Source organism: Eubalaena glacialis, chromosome 18 (assembly GCF_028564815.1).
Source record: "Eubalaena glacialis isolate mEubGla1 chromosome 18, mEubGla1.1.hap2.+ XY, whole genome shotgun sequence".
Lineage (NCBI taxonomy): Eukaryota > Metazoa > Chordata > Mammalia > Artiodactyla > Balaenidae > Eubalaena > Eubalaena glacialis.
In genome coordinates, this window is record NC_083733.1 from 27,304,855 (window position 1) to 27,323,163 (window position 18,309).

An 18,309-nucleotide genomic window follows, 5' to 3' on the forward strand; every position below is an offset into this window, starting at 1 on the left:
GCTGTAACAAATTACTATGAACTAGGTGGTTTCGAAGAACACAGATTGAAAGGATTCTGGAAAGAGAGTGGGATGGGAAGCATCAGGAATCTGTCTCCCCCCCGCCCCCCAGACAACAACTGTACTGGCAGAATCTGTCTCATGTAAGTATTTTGGAACTCTGGAGTCTATTGAAGGATTGCCACTTCCAGGGAAAGGCTTGGACAGGTAAACTGTGCTTCATTTTGGTCAGTTTCAGCTCTGAGCATAGCAGTTACCCGTCCCCCATTCCCATGGTGGGCAGCTGTTTGCATACAGCTTATGGGAGCCAGGTTGGGCAAAAGAGGACCCTGTGCTCCAAATGCTGGAGACCTATGCTCTCATTGCCCATTGCTGCTTCTGATTAGATTGTTGCTGCCCCTCCACCTCCAGCTGAAGTGACTTCCAGGGGACTTAAAGGGTGGGTGCCCTTCACTGCCCTCTTCATTTTTCTCTTTTTCCTCCTTTTCAGAGCCAAACATTAAAGACAAGGATACTGTATTAGGGTTCTCCGGAGAAAGAGAACCAATATGATATATGTAGATTGATATCTCTATATAGATATCTCCCTCTCTCTCTCTCTCTCGGTATATCTATATGAAATTTATTATAGGGGTCAGCTCATGTTACAGAGGCTGAGAAGTCACATGATCTGCAGTCTGGAGAATCAGGAAGGCCATGGGCATAATTCAGTAAAATGCTGAAGGCCTGTGAACCAGGGGGGTGAGGGGCTGCTAATGCAAGAAACAGGAGCTCTGATATCTCTGAGGGCAGCAGAAGATGGACCTCCCAGCTTAAAAAGAGGGAGATAATTTGCCCTTCCTCCGCCTTTTTGTTCTATTCAGACCCTTGATGCATGGGATGAGGCCTGCCCACATTGGTGAAGGCAGATCTTTTTCACTCAGTGTATTGATTTTCTTCTAATCTCTTTGCTAATCTCTTCTGAAAACATCCTCACAAACATACCCAGAAATAATTTTTTACCAGCTATCTGGGCATTACTTAGCCCAGGCAAACTGACACAAAATTAACCATCAGACATGCAAAACAACTGCATATATGGGGGAAGTTAGCAAGTGATTGTGCATGCCCAAGGAAAGGCTCTGAAAAGACCCAAGACTTTAAACTATATCTCAGCTGATCCTTGGCACATAGATAGCCTACAGCAATGGGAAACAAACAAACAAACAAAAAAACGCTATTAAACAAAGCAGTAGGGGCTTCCCTGGTGGCGCAGTGGTTGAGAATCTGCCTGCCAATGCAGGGGACACGGGTTCGAGCCCTGGTCTGGGAAGATCCCACATGCCGCGGAGCAACTAGGCCCGTGAGCCACAATTACTGAGCCTGCGTGACCGGAGCCTGTGCTCCACAACAAGAGAGGCCGCGATAGTGAGAGGCCCGCGCACCGCGATGAAGAGTGGCCCCCACTTGCCGCAACTGGAGAAAGCCCTCGCACAGAAACGAAGACCCAACACAGCCATAAATAAATAAATAAATAAATAAAAATTAAAAAAAAACAAAAACAAAAACAAAGCAGTAACAAAAAACAGCAAACTCTGGGTAACAGGGAGAATCTGATCTCCATAATTACCACATTATTAAATCCAAATATTCAAATTTTTTCCAAAAAAATCATAAGGCATACAAAGAAACAGAAAAGTATGGCCCAGTCAAAGAAAAAAAAAAATAAAACCAACAGGAACTATCCCTGAAAAAGACTTGATGGCAGATACAGAAGACAAAACAACTGTTTTAAAACAACTGTCTTAAAGATGCTCAAAGAACTAAAGGAAGATTTGGAAGAAGTCAGGAAAATGTATGAACAAAAATGGAAACATCAATCATGAGACAGAAAACCTAAAAAGAAGCCAAAAAGAAATTCTGGAGCTGAAAAGTATAATAATTGAAATGCAAAATTAACTAGAGGGATTCAAAGGCAAATTTGAACAGGCATAAGAATCAGTGAACTCGAAGATAGGACAATGGAAATAATCAAGACTGAGAAACTGAAAGAAAAAAGATCCAACTAGAAGCCATATGAAGAAACAAAGATCCCAATAAAGGTACATAAACAAGCAATTATAAAAGCTAACATTACTGTAACAATGGCTTATAATTCCACTTTGTTTTCTAAATGACTTGAGACTAATGCATTAAAAATCATTATTAGTTTACATTATTCTGGGGCACACAATGTATAAAGGTGTAATTCTGTGATAACAACAGCAAGGGGTGGGGATGGAGCTGTAAAGGAGCAGAGTTCTTGTATATTATTGAAGTTAAGCTGGTATAAATTCAAGTAAGAGTGTTATAACTTTAGTATGTTAAATGTAATCCCCATGGTACCTGCAAAGAAAATAGCTACAGAATATAAACAAAAAGGAATGAGAAAGGAATTTAAACATTTCACTACCAAAAAAAAAAGTCAAGTAAATACTAAGGAAGACAGTACTGTAATGCAGGGAGGGAAAAACAAAGCTGTAAAATGTATAGAAAACAAATAAGATGACAGAAGTCTCTCCTTCCCAGTAATTACTCTTAAATGTAAATGGATTAAACTCCCCAAAAGACAGACTGGCAAAATGGTTACAAAAACACAGTCCAACTATATGCTATCCACAAGAGACTCACTTTAGATCAAAAGGCACAAATAGATCAAAAGTGAAAGAATGGAAAAAGATATTCCATGCAAACAGTAACCGAAAGAGAGCAGGGTAGCTGTACTAACACTGGACAAAACAGATTTTAAATCAGAAAGTTTACAAGAGACAAAGTAGGACATTATATATTACTAGAAATTTGATATATCCTCTTGCTGTAACATTATAAACACTTACATTTCTAATGACATACAACTGAATAAATAAAGCAAAAATTGACAGAATTGAAGAGAGAAATAATGGATAGAGCAAGCAGACAGAAGTAAGGAAATAGATACAACAAACCAACTATATATAACAGACACTGCACACTCTACCCACCACCAAAAGCATACACATTCTTCGTATGTGCACGGGGATATTTTCCAGGTTAGACCATATGTTAGGCCACAAAAATTAAGTGTCAGTAGATTTTAAAAGATAACTATCATATTTTCTCTGACCACAATGAGATAAAGTGAGAAATCAGTGACAGTAGGCAAACTGGAAAATCCACAAATATACTGAAATTTAACAACACACTCTTAAACAACCAATGGATCAAAGAATAAATCACAAGGTGAATTAGAAACTCCTTAGTTTTAATGAAAACAAAAATGCAACATACCAAAACTATAATGCAGCAAAAGCAGTCCTAAGGGGGAAATGTACAGCTATAAACACATTAAAAAAAACAGATCTCAAATTAAGAACATAACTTTACAAGTTAAGGAACTTGAAAAAGAACAAACTAAACCCAAAGCTAGCAGAAGGAAGGAAATAAAGATTAGAGAATACGGGACTTCCCTGGTAGCGCAGTGGTTAAGAATCTGACTGCCAACGCAGGAGACACTGGTTTGAGCCCTGGTCTGGGAAGATCCCACATGCCGCGGAGCAACTAAGCCCGTGTGCCACAACTACTGAAGCCCGCGCGCCTAGAGCCTGTGCTCTGCAACAAGAGAAGCCGCCGCAATGAGAAGCCCGCGCGCTGCAACAAAGAGTAGCCCCCGCTTGCGGCAACTAGCGAAAGCCTGTGCACAACAACGAAGACCCAATGCAGCCAAAAATAAATAAATAATTAATTAATTTTTAAAAAAGATTAGAGAATAGGAAAGTAGAGAAAAATCAATGGAATTAAAAGCTGATTCTTTGAAAAGGTCAACAAAATTGACAAAACCTTAGATGAACTGAAAAGAAGGACTCAAATTACTAAAATCAGAAAGGAAAGTGGGGACATTACTATCATTTCTACAGAAATAAAGAGAATAAGAATACTATGAACAAGTATATGCCAACAAATAGGATGACCTAGATGAAATGGACAAATTCCTAGAAACATAAAACCTACCAATACTAAGTCATGAAGAAATAGAAAATCTGAATAGACCTATAACTAGTAAGGAAACTGAACTAGTCATCAAAAATCTCCCAACAAAGAAAAGCCCCAGATCTGATGGCTTCACTGGTGAATTCTACCAAACATTAAAAAAAAGCTAATATCAATCCTCCTCAAACTTTTCCAAAAAATCGAGGAGGAGGGAACACTTCATAAGTCATTCTATGAGGCCAGCATTACTCTGATGCTGAATTCAAATTCACTACAAGCAAATAAACAAGAAAACTCAAAACAAAAAACTACCACACCAATTTCCTTTATGAACATTGATGGGAAAATCCTCAACAAAATTCTAGAAAACTGAATTCAGCAGCATATTAAAAGGATTATACACTCTGATCAAGTGGGATTTATTCCTGGAATGCAAGGATAGTTCAACATAAAATTGATCAATGTAATACACCACATTAACAGAGCAAAGGGGAAAAAAAATATGATCATCTCAATTGCTGCTGAAGTATCTGACAAAATTCAACACCTTTTCATGGTAAGAAAAACACTCAAACTAGGAAAAGAAGGAAAGTACTTCAACATAATAAAAGCCGTATGTGAGGAAAAACCCACAACAAACATCATGCTCAATGGTGAAATACTGAAGGCTTTTCCTCTACGAGCGGGAACAAGACAAGGATGCCCACACTTTTGCCACTTCTAATCAACATAGTACTGGAAGTTCTAGCCAGAAGTATTAGGCAAGAAAAAGAAGTACAGGGCATCAAAAATGGAAAAGTAAAATGATCTCTGCAGATGATATGCTCTTCTATGTAGAAAACCCTAAAGACTCCACAACACAAAACCAAAACTATTAGAGCTAATAAATGAATTCAGCAACATAGCAGGATACAAAGTCAACACACAAAAACCAGTTGCATTTCTATACATTAATGATGAACAATCTGATAAGGAAATTATAAAAATTCCATTTACAATAGCATCAAAAATAAAATACCAAGGAATTAACTTAACCAAGGAGGTGAAAGACTTGTACAATGAAAACTACAAACATTGCTGAAAGAAATTAAAGGAGACATAAATAAATGGAAACACATCTGATGTTCATGGACTGGAATACTTAATATCATTAAGATGTCAATACTACCCAATGTTATCTACAGATTCAATGCAATCTCTACAAAAAACATCACTGGGATTTTAAAATAGAAAATCTCATTTTAAAATTCATATGGGATCTCAAGGGCTCCCCATATAGCCAAAACCATCTTGAAAAAGGAGAACAAAGCTGGGGTACTCACACTTCCTGATTTCAAAACCTACTACAATGCTATGGTATTAAAAACAGTGTGGTACTGGCATAAAGACAGAAAGATAGACCGATTAAATAAAATAGAGAGCCTAGAAATAAACCTTCATATATATGGTCAGGTGATTTTTGACAAGGGTGCCAAGACCATTCAATGGGGGAACAACAATCTTTTAAAAAATGGTGCTGGGAAAACTGGATATCCACACGCAAAAGAATGAAGCTGGACACTTACCTAGTGCCAAGTATAAAAATTAACTCAAAATGGATCAGGGCCTAAATGTAAGATCCAAAACTATACAACCCATAGAAGAAAACAGGAAAAAAGCTTCATGACACTGAATTTGGCAATGATTTCTTGAATATGACGCCAAAGGTATAGGCAACAAAACAGACAGATTGGACTTCATGAATATTAAAAATTTCGTGCATCAAAAGATAATATCAACAGGGTAAAAAGGTAACCTGCAGAACGGAAGAAAATATTTGCTAATCATATATATAAGGGTTTAAAGTAAATAAAAGCAAAAATAAACAAATGGGACCTAATTCAACTTAAAAGCTTTTGCACAGCAAAGGAAACCATCAACAAAACAAGACAACCTACTGAATGGGAGAAAATATTTGCAAATTATATGACTGATAAAGGATTAATATCCAACATATATATAAACAGCTCATACAACTCAACATTGATAAAACAAACAATCCAATTTAAAAATGGGCAGAAGAACTGAATAGACATTTTTCCAAAGAGGGAATAGAGATGACCAACAGGCCCATGAAAAGATGCTCAACATCACTAATCATCAGGGAAATGCAAATCAAAACCACATGAGTTATCACCTCACACCTGTCAGGATGGCTATCATTAAACAGAACATGAACTATAAATGTTGGCAAGGATGTGGAGAAAAGGGAACCCTTGTACACTGTTGGTGGGAATGTAAATTGGTGCAGCCACTATGGAAGACAGTATGGAGGTTTCTCACAAAACTAAAAATAGAACTACCAATATGACCCAGCAATTCCACTCCCGGGTATATATTAAAAAAAAAAAACCAAAACACTAATTCGGAAAGATACATGCACCCCCAATGTTCACAGCAGCATTATTTACAATTGCCAAGACATGGAAGCAACCTAAGTGTCCATCAACAGATGAATGGATAAAGAAGATGTGATATATATATATATATATATATATATATATATATATATATATACATGCACATACACACACACAATGGAATACTACTCAGCCATAAAAAAGAATGAAATTTTGCCATTTGCAGCAACATGGATGGAGTTGGAGGGCATTATGATAAGTGAAATAAGAGAAAGGCAAACACTGTATGTTATCACTTATATGTGGAATTTTAAAAAATACAACAAACCAGTGGTTACCAATGGGGAGAGAGAAGAGGGAAGTGGCAATATAGGGGTGGGCAAGTAGGAGATACAAACTATTGGGTGTAAGATAGGCTACAGGGATGTATTGTACAACACAGGGAATATAGCCAATATTTTGTAATAACAATAAATCTAGTGTAACTTTTTAAATTGTATAAAAATTTTAAAAATAAAAAAAAAATGGGCAAAGGACTTAAATAGATATTTCTCCAAAGATGACATACACATGGCCAATAAGCACATGAAAAGATGCTCGGTATCACTAATCATTAGCGAAATGCTAATCAAAACTACAATGATATACCACCTCACACACATTAGAATGGCTACTACTAAAAACAAACAAACATACAACAAAAAAACCAGAAAACAAGTGTTGGTGAGGATGTGGAGAAATTGGAACCCTTGAGCACTGCTGATGGGAATATTAAAAACTGGTACAGGGACTTCCCTGGTGATGCAGTGGTTAAGAATCCGCCTGCCAATGCAGGGGACAAGCATTCGAGCCCCTGGTCTGGGAAGATCCCACGTGCTGCGGAGCAACTAAGCCCGTGCGCCACAACTACTGAGCCTGCGCTCTAGAGCCTGCGAGCCACAACTGCTGAACCAGCGTGCCACAACTACTGAAGCCCGCATGTCTAGTGCCCGTGCTCCAGAACAACAGAAGCCACCGCAATGAGAAGCCCATGCGCTGCAACGAAGAGTAGCCCCCGCTCACCGCAACTAGAGAAAGCCTGAGTGCAGTAACGAAGACCCAACGCAGCCAAAAATAAAATAAATTAATTAAAAAAAAAACAAAAAACTGGTACAGCTGCTGTTGAAAACAGTATGAAGGTTCCTTAAAAATTTTAAGATAGAATTACCATATGATCCAGGAATTCCACTTCTGGATATATACCCAAATGAGCTGAGAGCAGGATATTAAAGAGGTATTAGTACTCCAATGTTTACAGCAGCATTACTGACAGTGGCTAAAACATACAAGTAACCCAAGTGGTCACTGATAGATGGATGGGTAAACAAAATTTTCTGGTTTAAAATAGTTAGCTTTTTTGTTTTTTGTTTTTTTGTTTTTTTTACAACACAGCAAAAAAGAATCTACAACTATCAAAATCTGCAAAACTTCTGTAGAAAGGAGCTACCTTTTTTGAACTGTTTAATTAAAGCTTCTCTACGATTTTACACACCCATTTTTGATCATCAAGAGCACGGAATTTCTCACACCTGTTTGTGTCTCCACTGGCTTTAGACCCCAACATATTTACACACTTTAGTATTCTACATCTAATCAAATCAGCTTTCATTTAGCCCATTTATATTTTTAAATAGAAAAATGAAACTAAAACAGATTTCATTTCCTTCTGAAATCTGTTATGTAAACGTTTTGTTGAATTTAAACATCACAAGTTTGATAAAATTGTCAACCAGGTCTCTCACCCACCCCACAGCCTGTGGAAAATCTTAATTACAGCAGATTCAAATACATCGCTACATTGTCAGCTGTTTTTTCTGCTTGGAATCAGCTACCTTGATGTTCTAATACTGTTTTAACCACCTCTTGGCGTCTCAGCTAAGAATGCCTGTCTCAGTTCTGCCTAGAAATCCACCACCATAAAATGGAGTATTATTCAGCCTTAAAAAAGAAGGAAATTCTGACAATGCTACAACATGGATGAATCTTAAGAACATTATACTAAGTGAAATATGCCAGCCACAAAAAGACGAATACCATATGATTCCACTATATGAGACATTTAGAGTAGTCCAAATCATAGAGACAGAAAGTAGAAGGTTGGTTGCCGGGGCAGAGGGGAGGGGGCAATGGCGAGTTATTGTTTAATAGGTCCAGAATTTGTTTTACAAGATGAAAAGAGTTATGGAGATGGTGTTGATGAAACATTATGCAGGTATTTAATACCACTGAACGGTATACTTAAAAATGGTTAAGACAGTAAATTATATCACTATAAAATTTTTATCACTATAAAAAAATTGGAAAAAAACCCAAAAATTGATTATCTTACAGTTCTGGAGGTCAGAAGTCCAAAATGGGCCGGCAGGGCTGCATTCCTTCTGGAGGCTCTAGAGGAGAGTCCATTTCTTTGCCTCTTCCAGCTTCTGGAGGCTGTCCGCGTTCTTTGGCTTATAGCACCTTCCAGCAATGGCGTCACCCCAAACTCTGTTCTGTCAGCACAGCTCCTGCTTTCCCCCTGCTTCCTCCATACATCCACTCCTCCAACCGTAAGCCTCCTGCCTCCTTCTTATAAGGTTCCTTATATTGGACACACCTGATAATCCAGAAGACTTTCTCCATCTCAAGAGCCTCAGTTTAATCACACCTGCAAGTCCTTTTGCCATGGAAGGAAACAAATTCACAGGTTCTGAGGGCTAGGATGTGAGCATCTTTGGGAAGCCATTATTCTGTTTACCGCAGTTGCCTAGAGAAATACTCACGTGAGTGTGGGAGGAGGTAGGCGCAAGGGCTTCAATACTGAAAGCAGGGGGAAGCCCATGTCTGACAATAGGGTTGTGGTTGAACAAGCGTGCAGACATTCTATAGAATACTAGGCAGCCATAGAAAGAATGAGCTGGATGACACGGAAGGCTGTCCATGGTGCATTTTTAAATGAGAAAGACAAATTTCAGAAATTCTTAATTCATTTGTTCAACAAATATTTTCAATGTCTATCATGTTCCTGAAGCTGGAAGTACAGAAGTGAATTAAACAAGAGTTTATACTCTCTTTCTGTATAAAAACTGTATGCAGAAATAGGTGTGCACAGGGAAAAAAGGGTCTAAGCAGGAAAATAAATACTGATATGTTAACAGTGGGTATCTCGGGAGAGGAAGAGCAGGAAGTAAAAGCGGTGAAGATTTGCCCTTCTTCTTTGGATGTTTTTATATAGTTTTATCTGTTTCAACAAGCATTTAAACTTGCTTATTGAAGCTTGCTAAAAAATTAAAATAAACTGAGGTACAGTTATCAGGAGAAGATATCTATTATGTCTAACCCCACCTCATAATGACAAAACTGTACCATCTGCAAAACAGAAAGAAGGGAGGGAAGGAAGGGAGAGAGTGGAGACAAAGAAACATCCAGCTGATTGGTGTTAACTTGGAGCAGGCAAGGCTTGCGGGGCACTTAGCCAGCAAGTGGAGCAAAGTGTCCCTCCCTCCCCGGCGGGAACTGGCAGCTCCTCCGGGTACGATTCTTTATAACCTCTCCTGTGGCACCGGCCCTGTGCCTAGTATACGCAGTAGGCGATCAGTGACATATTGTCGACCAGCCGAGTCACCGACGGGAGCGCCTGTAAAGGTGTAGATGACACCCACACAGGAGGAGCAAACGTCCTGTCGGGGCTCAGCTTTGACCCCATATGGCAACACCCGCACCCACCAGCCTCACTTCCACACCCATTCGTCTCCCCTCATTTCTAACCATTTCAGCTCAAAGTCTGGTCCTTCCCAAGCCCCCACAACTTCCTGGTTTATTTGAAGCAGAGGTTCTGCAGTTGGAGGAAGTGGGTAGAAATTCCAGGTCACTTGTCTCCGCCATGGTGTCCCCAAGATGAACTTGTGGTTTGCTACTTCTTTGCCCTGAACTGCAACCTCTGAGCTGGCCTTTCTGCCCCCTGCATGCGTCTCTGGGGCTGATGCTTTGTGGCCGCGGGGTGCAGGGAAGACAGGAGGGGGTGAGGCGTGGGGCCCAGGGACCCTCGACCCCGGGCAATGTCATCTCAGACTTGTAGACCTAAGTTCCCTTGATAAACATCTTCTCAGAATCACACACCTGGCAAACAGGCTGTCCCGGGAACACGGCCCAGGAACAAACAAAACAAGCTTGTGTCTTTTCATTTTGTTCTTGGTTCTTACTGTTCTAGGAAGAAAAAAAAAAAAAGACTGGACTTGAGTATGTGAGACATTCACATGTTTTACTCAGAAAACAAGGAACCTCTGATTTTCTCGGAGAAACGTTGAGAGCTGTCTTTTCCTTTCAGTGCCCTTAAGCATAGACTGAAACAAGGAAGACATAATTTCAGTTCATTCCAATTGTCCCCTTGAACATCTACTTCATGCTTCCTAGACTGATCGTTGGACAGAATTAAAACTGCTCCCAAAGTGTAGTTTGATTCAGCCTGCAGGCCCTCCGTGAAGTGTCCCTGCCCCCTTCCGGCTCTGTCCTCCTCTCCTCCTGGATCCCCCTCAGGCACTCCCTGCACGTTCCTGCCCCCAAACCCTTCGTACCTGTCCCCTTGGCCTGGAACATGGTCCTCCCGTTTCCCTCCCTCCTTCAGGTCCCTTCAGAACCACAACCGCCACCCCATCCCAGCCCTCCCACCCCCAGCCCTGCTTCATTTCTCTCCACAGCACTTGTCACCTTCTAATAGGTCACTTCGTTATTTTGTTTACGGTCTACCCCTTTTCTGATGTAAACTCCACCAAGGCGTGGATTTTCATCCATCTGTTCACCACTGGAAACTCAGTCCTAGATAATGATTGAATCGGAATCTTTATAGAGGAGTTTTGCATTATGTATCCAAAATCTTATAAATACACAGCTATTCCACATCTAGGAATTTATCCCCGGGAAGTCATCACAGAAGTGTGCAAAAATAGAGTTAGAAATGTTACAAAAGCCAAACACTGGAAATAATATGAGCTGACATTTAATTAGCACTTACCATGTGCCAGACCCTGTTTTAAACATTTTATGCACGTGAACGCTTTAAACTCCCAACCACCCTATAACCCACCTATCATTGTCTGGATTTTACAAGTGAGGGAACAGGCAGAGGGACTGAAGAGCATGCAGTTGAGCCAGGATTTGATGGGGTGTTTCTGACTCGAGTCCATATTCTTAACACCCTATGGGTTACATGAGCTGTGCTCCAGCCACCCTGAGGCATTCAATGCAACCATTTAAAATGATGTTGTAGACAATGAATTTTTTCTGGTGGGAGAAGAAGGGACATGAACCCCTGAAATTATATGTAAATTGTGTGATCATACACATTGCTGGGAAGGAGACAGCTTTATCAGATTCTCAGAGACATTCAAGAACCAGCGTTGTAGAATAATTCTTCTACGTAAGTAGTTCAGGTGAACATATCCTGCACATGGGTTATCAACTGTTTAGCACAGTCTTTAAAAAATTTCTTTTTAGTTTCCCTCCTTCTACACAAGCTTTCCTCGTCTTGTGCCTAAACCACATTAACAACCTAGAACGTCACCACAGAAGACGCTTTAATGACTTGAAAAGATCTTTGTGAGATACAGTAAAAAGCTCAAATAACTAAATTATATGTTAATAGCTGTTATTCCTGGGTGATGGAATTATGAGTGTGTTAAAATTTCTTTTCTGGTCTTATTTGTATTCTGTACATGTTTTGCAAGAATATGAATTACTTTTTGTAACCAAAGGAATTTTTTTTTTTAAGAAAATGGCACATTTGGGGAAGATAATTTGGAAGACGCTATGAAAATTTTAAGTGTACCTGCCCTTTGATCCAGCAATTCCATTTGCAGGAATCTGCTGGACAGAAATTCTTGCCTGTGAGCCCGAATATAAGTCCAGTGACATTCATGGAAGCATTGTGAAAATTAGTAAACAGCCCAAACCCTCAGAGAAGGTGAGTAAATAAAATAAACAAAATAAAATATTCAATAAAATATAATACCACCATATTAGAAAAACTGTGCAACTGTTAAAAAAAGAAAACACGGTAGCTAGATCTCTGACTCTCCCACAAGATGTATTATTTGGTAAAAACAGATGTATAATAAGGTCCAACATACATAAAGGACGAGCGTAAGAGTGTAAAGGCCTTGAAAGGGGTCTGGAAGGAAGCCGCCCGTTTGTTGATGATGGTTACTTGCAGGGAGGCACTGGGAGCTGGGCAGGGGAGGTAATGGTGAAGGGGACTTCATGTTCTGTTCTGGATTGTCTGAATCTTTTTTTTTTTTTCATTTTCATTTATTTATTTATTTATTTATGGCTGTGTTGGGTCTTCGTTTCTGTGCGAGGGCTTTCTCCAGCTGCGGCAAGTGGGGGCCACTCTTCATCGCGGTGCGCGGGCCTCTCATTGTCGCGGCCTCTCTTGTTGTGGAGCACAGGCTCCAGACGCGCAGGCTCAGTAATTGTGGCTTACGGGCCCAGCTGCTCCGCGGCATGTGGGATCTTCCCAGACCAGGGCTCGAACCCATGTCCCCTGCATTGGCAGGCAGATTCTCAACCACTGCGCCACCAGGGAAGCCCCTGAATCTTTTACATATTATTTATGTAACCAAATACAACACACACAGTTAAACTATGAAAGAGTTCTAAGATTAAAAAGGCCTCCAAACTCCGAAGTGCTTTCCCCCCACCATGGGGCTGCTCAGGGGCTCCACGTCCAAGCTGCCAGGAAGTCTCAGGAAGGACCACGATCCTGGTTACTGTCAGCATTAGAAACAGGCTCAGTCACCGGGCAGGGGCAGGTGGTTATGTAAACGGGAGTGCAGACCTACTGCACATTCTTATGCCCTAAGCATGAGCAGCGATCATGAGGATCTTGGAGCAGTGTGGAAATGAAGTGACAGAAGCCAACTGGGAAACTACACACAGCGCGCCCAGGGTAAAGGCGGAGGGGCCACATTGTTAGCCAGGTGGGATTATATCATCTTGGCCAAACCCGTTTCTCCCTGGGGCTTTCTCATTGCAGTTCCGAGGCTACAAACCTGCACGTCGTCTGGACCTGCACTTCTCTCCCTCCCCCACATTCAGTCGTCACCGCGTCCTCTGCTCCCTTCACTTCTTTCATCCCCTCCCTGGTCCAGGCAACTCCGTCTGTCCCTGCATGATCGCAGCAGCCTCCCAAGAGGTCTCCCTGTTCCCAAAGGCCATCCCTCCCGGACCTGTCTGTTCCTGCACAGCAGCCAGAAAGGTCTCCGAGCTTTTAAAAAGATAACTGGGCTCGGTTGCTTCTCTGTTTCCTCGTCGCTTTTATAATAATACCTTTGCCCTGATCTCCAAGCGCCTGTAGGATCTGGCCCTCACCAGCAGCTACAAACACTTCTCACTTCCTTCTCTTCCACTGTGTTCCAGCCGCCCTGGCGTTTCTGTGCTGTTTCCTGCCCGGGGCCTCTGCTCTCGCTGCCTCTGTGAGCCTGGCTACTCCTTACACCCCCAGCCCTCTCACAGTTTCTCCATCACATTAGTCTGCATACCTGCTTCCTGGGCCTATGCTTGATTCCCAATCTCCCCCACTAGCCAGCACTATTCTAGGGCTTACCGTGGGTGTGGCGCGGCTCTAAGCACTTTACAGACCACCAATTCAGTGCTTTCAAGATCCTACAACACCAGTACAATCATGACACCCATTTTACAGATGAGGAAAGTGAGGCGCAGAGGTACCCAACTTGCCCCCAAGCTGGGCAACTCTAAAGTGGCCAACGTGGGCTTCGAACCCAGGTGGCTTCAGCCCAGGGCCTAAGCCCTTCATTACTAAATGATCCTGCCTAAAACCACTAATGAGATAAAAACCGGCACCCTATTTACTTTTTGAAGATTGGAACTGGCTGGAGGAGCAGCCAATGAACTTCACTGGCCACACTGGTACCGGACACGCCACGCCCAAGCTTTTAATGCCTGTGGTGATTTGAGGACATGATTTGACCTGTCTTTTCCTGGATAGAACAGGCCATAGATGAAAGAGTTCTCCAACTGCTTTTTGTGGACTTTCAAATTATTGACTCCACGAGCCCATTTTCCTTATGTAATTCTCAACAGGGTCTCACTGCATAAAGGGGGCCAGCCCTAACACCTGTGGAACTGCAACTCTGGCAGCGCCCCTGGCTGCAAAAAAAGAGCGGGACTCAAAGCCCATTTGGGTTCTATTTTCATTAAAACCCCATTAACTTGCTCTCTCAGAGCAATTAAAGTGTCCAGGCCTGAGGCTCTGCAGTGCTGTAGGAGGCGCTTTTTAAAAGTGAGCGTTCTGTTCTGTTCTGTTCTGATCGCAGGCGGAGAACTTTCTTTTCAAAAGGACCCCCGGGGGTTGACATCTCAGGCTCATTCCCAGCCCCAAGGTGGGTTTTCTTAACAGATAATTTGGCAACATCCTCTGCAGCTGGTCTTGAGTTAGCTGAGGTTGAAGATAACCTAATTTCCCTTCTACTTGGTGTTTTTTTCCTTTGTTTGTTTTTGTTTGTTTGTTTGTTTTTGGCCTGATTTTTGTAACTCAGAACCAGTTTAAAGTCTTCCAATGAATGTTCATTCCTTCCACATCTTGTAAAAGTCTAAGCACTGCCCCAGGGCGGACGGAGGCCAAGTGTGAAGTTTCACTTGGCAGAGCTGTAGAGATGCATTTGTCTCTTTTTTTTTTAACATGGTTATTGGAGTATAATTGCTTTACAATGGTGTGTTAGTTTCTGCTTTATAACAAAGTGAATCCGCTATACGTATACATATATCCCCATATCCCCTCCCTCTTGTGTCTCCCTCCCACCCTCCCTATCCCACCCCTCTAGGTGGTCACAAAGCACCGAGCTGATCTCCCTGTGCTATGCGGCTGCTTCCCACTAGCTATCTATTTTACATTTGGTCGTGTATATATATCCATGCCACTCTCTCACTTTCTGTCTCTACTTTTGCACCTTGAAATCAGCCAAACCCACGTGAGCCGGGCCCTGTCCTTCTTCCGTGCCCGGGTGGGTGCGACCCACTGGCCGCGTTGTGCCCCCATCACAGGACTCTGCATTTTAACACTGGGGCACATTATGGAGCTGGGCAGCTTGCAACTCAACCATTCAGTACATGGAGCATCTACTGGGTACAGGCTTGGTTCTTTGTGCTCTGGGGGATGCAGTAGGTCTGGGGTGGGGCCTGAGAACCCGCATTTCTAACAAATTCACAAGTGGTGCTTATGCTGTTGGTCTGGGGACCACACTTTCAGAATCACTGCTATAAGATTTTGCTTAAATATCACTCCCCTGGAGGCCCTCCCTTCCAGCCCCTCCGCCAACCTTGGGATGGCGCTTCAGCCATAGGCTCTCAGGCAATTTGTATGGCTTCTTGCTTGTGATGGTCTGGCCCCTGCTTCCTTCCCCCACTTCACTATCTGTCACTCTCATCCTTGCCCTCCATGCTCCTGTCACCCAGGCCTGCTTTCCTTTCTCAGAATAGGCCAAGCCACAGATCCCACTTCTGCCTGCCCCAGGACCTTGTCACTTGCTACCCTCACTGCCTGGAATGTTCTTCTCTGGGCTCTTCACCTGGCCAACTCCATATCCTAACTTAGAGTGGCCTTCTATGAACCCAGTTTAAAGAAGGTCCCCTGAGCTGTTCCCCTTCACACGCCCTTTAATTCATATCACAGATCTTGTGTTAATCAGATCTAACCCCCCTTGAGAATGTAAACTCCACAAGGGCAGGGAGGAGTGACCATTCCACTCCCCACTGTAGACCCCGTGCCCAGCGCTGGCACAGGGTAGAGCATCACTGGAGAAGTGAAGGAATGGGATAAGTTTCTGCTCTCAGTGAAATCCACTTTGGAAGAGGCCGGAAAACCTGCCAGGCTTGCCCTGTGGGCTCTTCTTTCTGCAGACCTCCCTGCCATTAGGCCAACCATCAGCCACTCGGCACTTCGTTTTGAGCGAGGGGGTGGGGTGGGGATGGAGGGAGGCAGGGGAGGTTTGGGAACAGCCAAAGTTGCAGCTTAGACACATAATCAAATCCAGAGGGCTGCACTGTGTTCTGCCAATTGAGATACCAGATTAAGCAGGCCAAGGGCCCCTGGGGCAAGATGCCATGCAAAATAACTTTTCAAAAATAGCAACTTGTATCTCAGGAATGAGCATGAATTGTCAATGACATGAGCAGTGTTTTGAAACAGAAAGAGGAGTCCTATTTATATTGCAGATAACAGTTACGTGACATAGGCATAACTTGGGCCAATTTTCCCAAAGGAGATGTTTAGGAGTGATGGCGTGGTGATGCCTGGAGAAGCTGTGTTGGAAGGACCAAAGCTGAAGAGAAAGACGCCTAGTGGTGTGGTGGGAAGAGGATGCCCATGGCTCCTGGCCGGGCTCTGTTGCTTACTGGACAGTACAGTGGAGCAGCTAAGATCCCTTCAGGATCAGCTGGATCAGGGTTCCAACCCTGGGCTCAGCGCTTGTTGCTGTGTGACCTTGGGCAGTAACTTAACCTCACTGAGCCCGTCTCTGTCTCTGGAAAATGAGGGGAAACAGTAATTTCTCTCTCAGGGTTGTAAAGAATAAACCAAAAAAAAAAAAAAAGAATAAATGAAATAACAAGATAATGTGTATAAAGTGGGTATCGCAGTGCCTGGCACAGAGTAAGCACTCAATAAATAATAGATATCATTAGCTACAACACTTAAACAATTTTAATTGTGATAAAAAAATAACCTAAAACTTACCATCTTAACCACTTTTAATGTACAGTTCAACAATGTTATATATAGTCACATTGTTGTGCAACAGATCTCTAGAACTTTCTCATCTTACAAAACTGAAACTCTTACGTTTAGGTTTTTAACCCATTTTGAGTTAATTTTTGTATATGGTGTTAGGTAAGGGTCCAACTTCACTCTTCTATAGTAATACTTTTATATTGAAAAATTCCTCTTACCTATTTGTGCCTATTTTCTCTTTTACTGAAAAAAAGGTAGGGACTTCCCTGGTGGTCCAGTGGCTAAGGCTCCTCACTCCCAATGAAGGGGGCCAGGGTTTGATCCCTGGTCAGGGAACTAGATCCCACGTGCCACAACTAAGACCCAGTGCAGCCAAATAAATAAATATTTAAAGAAAAAAAAGGTAGGTTAAGAACTTTTCTAGGCTTCCCTGGTGGCGCAGTGGTTGAGAATCTGCCTGCCAATGCAGGGGACACGGGTTCGAGCCCTGGTCTGGGAAGATCCACGTGCCGCGGAGCAACTGGGCCCGTGAGCCACAACTACTGAGCCTGCGCGTCTGGAGCCTGTGCTCCGCAACAAGAGAGGCCGCGATAGTGAGAGGCCCGCGCACCGCGATGAAGAGTGGCCCCCCGCTTGCCGCAACTAGAGGAAGCCCTCGCACAGAAACGAAGACCCAACACAGCCCCCAAAATAAATAAATAAATAAATAATAATTAAAGGTGCTAATAATTTTTAAAAAAAAAAGAACTTTTCTATTCATCAAAAGATACTACAAAGAAAATTAAAAGACAAGCCACAAACTGGGAGATTTTTTACAACACAGATAACTGATAAAGGATTAGTATCCAGAATATTCCTATAGGTCAGTAAGAAAAAGACAAATGTCCTCATAGAAAAATGAGCAAGACACAAAAAGGAATTTCACAGAAGAGGAAGCATGAATAGCCAATGAACATATAATAAAATATTCAGCCTCATTAGTGCTCAGGAAAATGCAAATCTACATCACTATGAGGTGTTATTTTATACCCATTAACTGGGCAAAAGTTAAGAAATCTAATAATGAGGACTCATACCGAGCAGATGGGAGAGTAAATCGGCACATTTGGCAGCATCTTGTGCAGTTCAGCACGCAGACCCTACAAGCCGGCAATTGAACTTTTAGGTGAA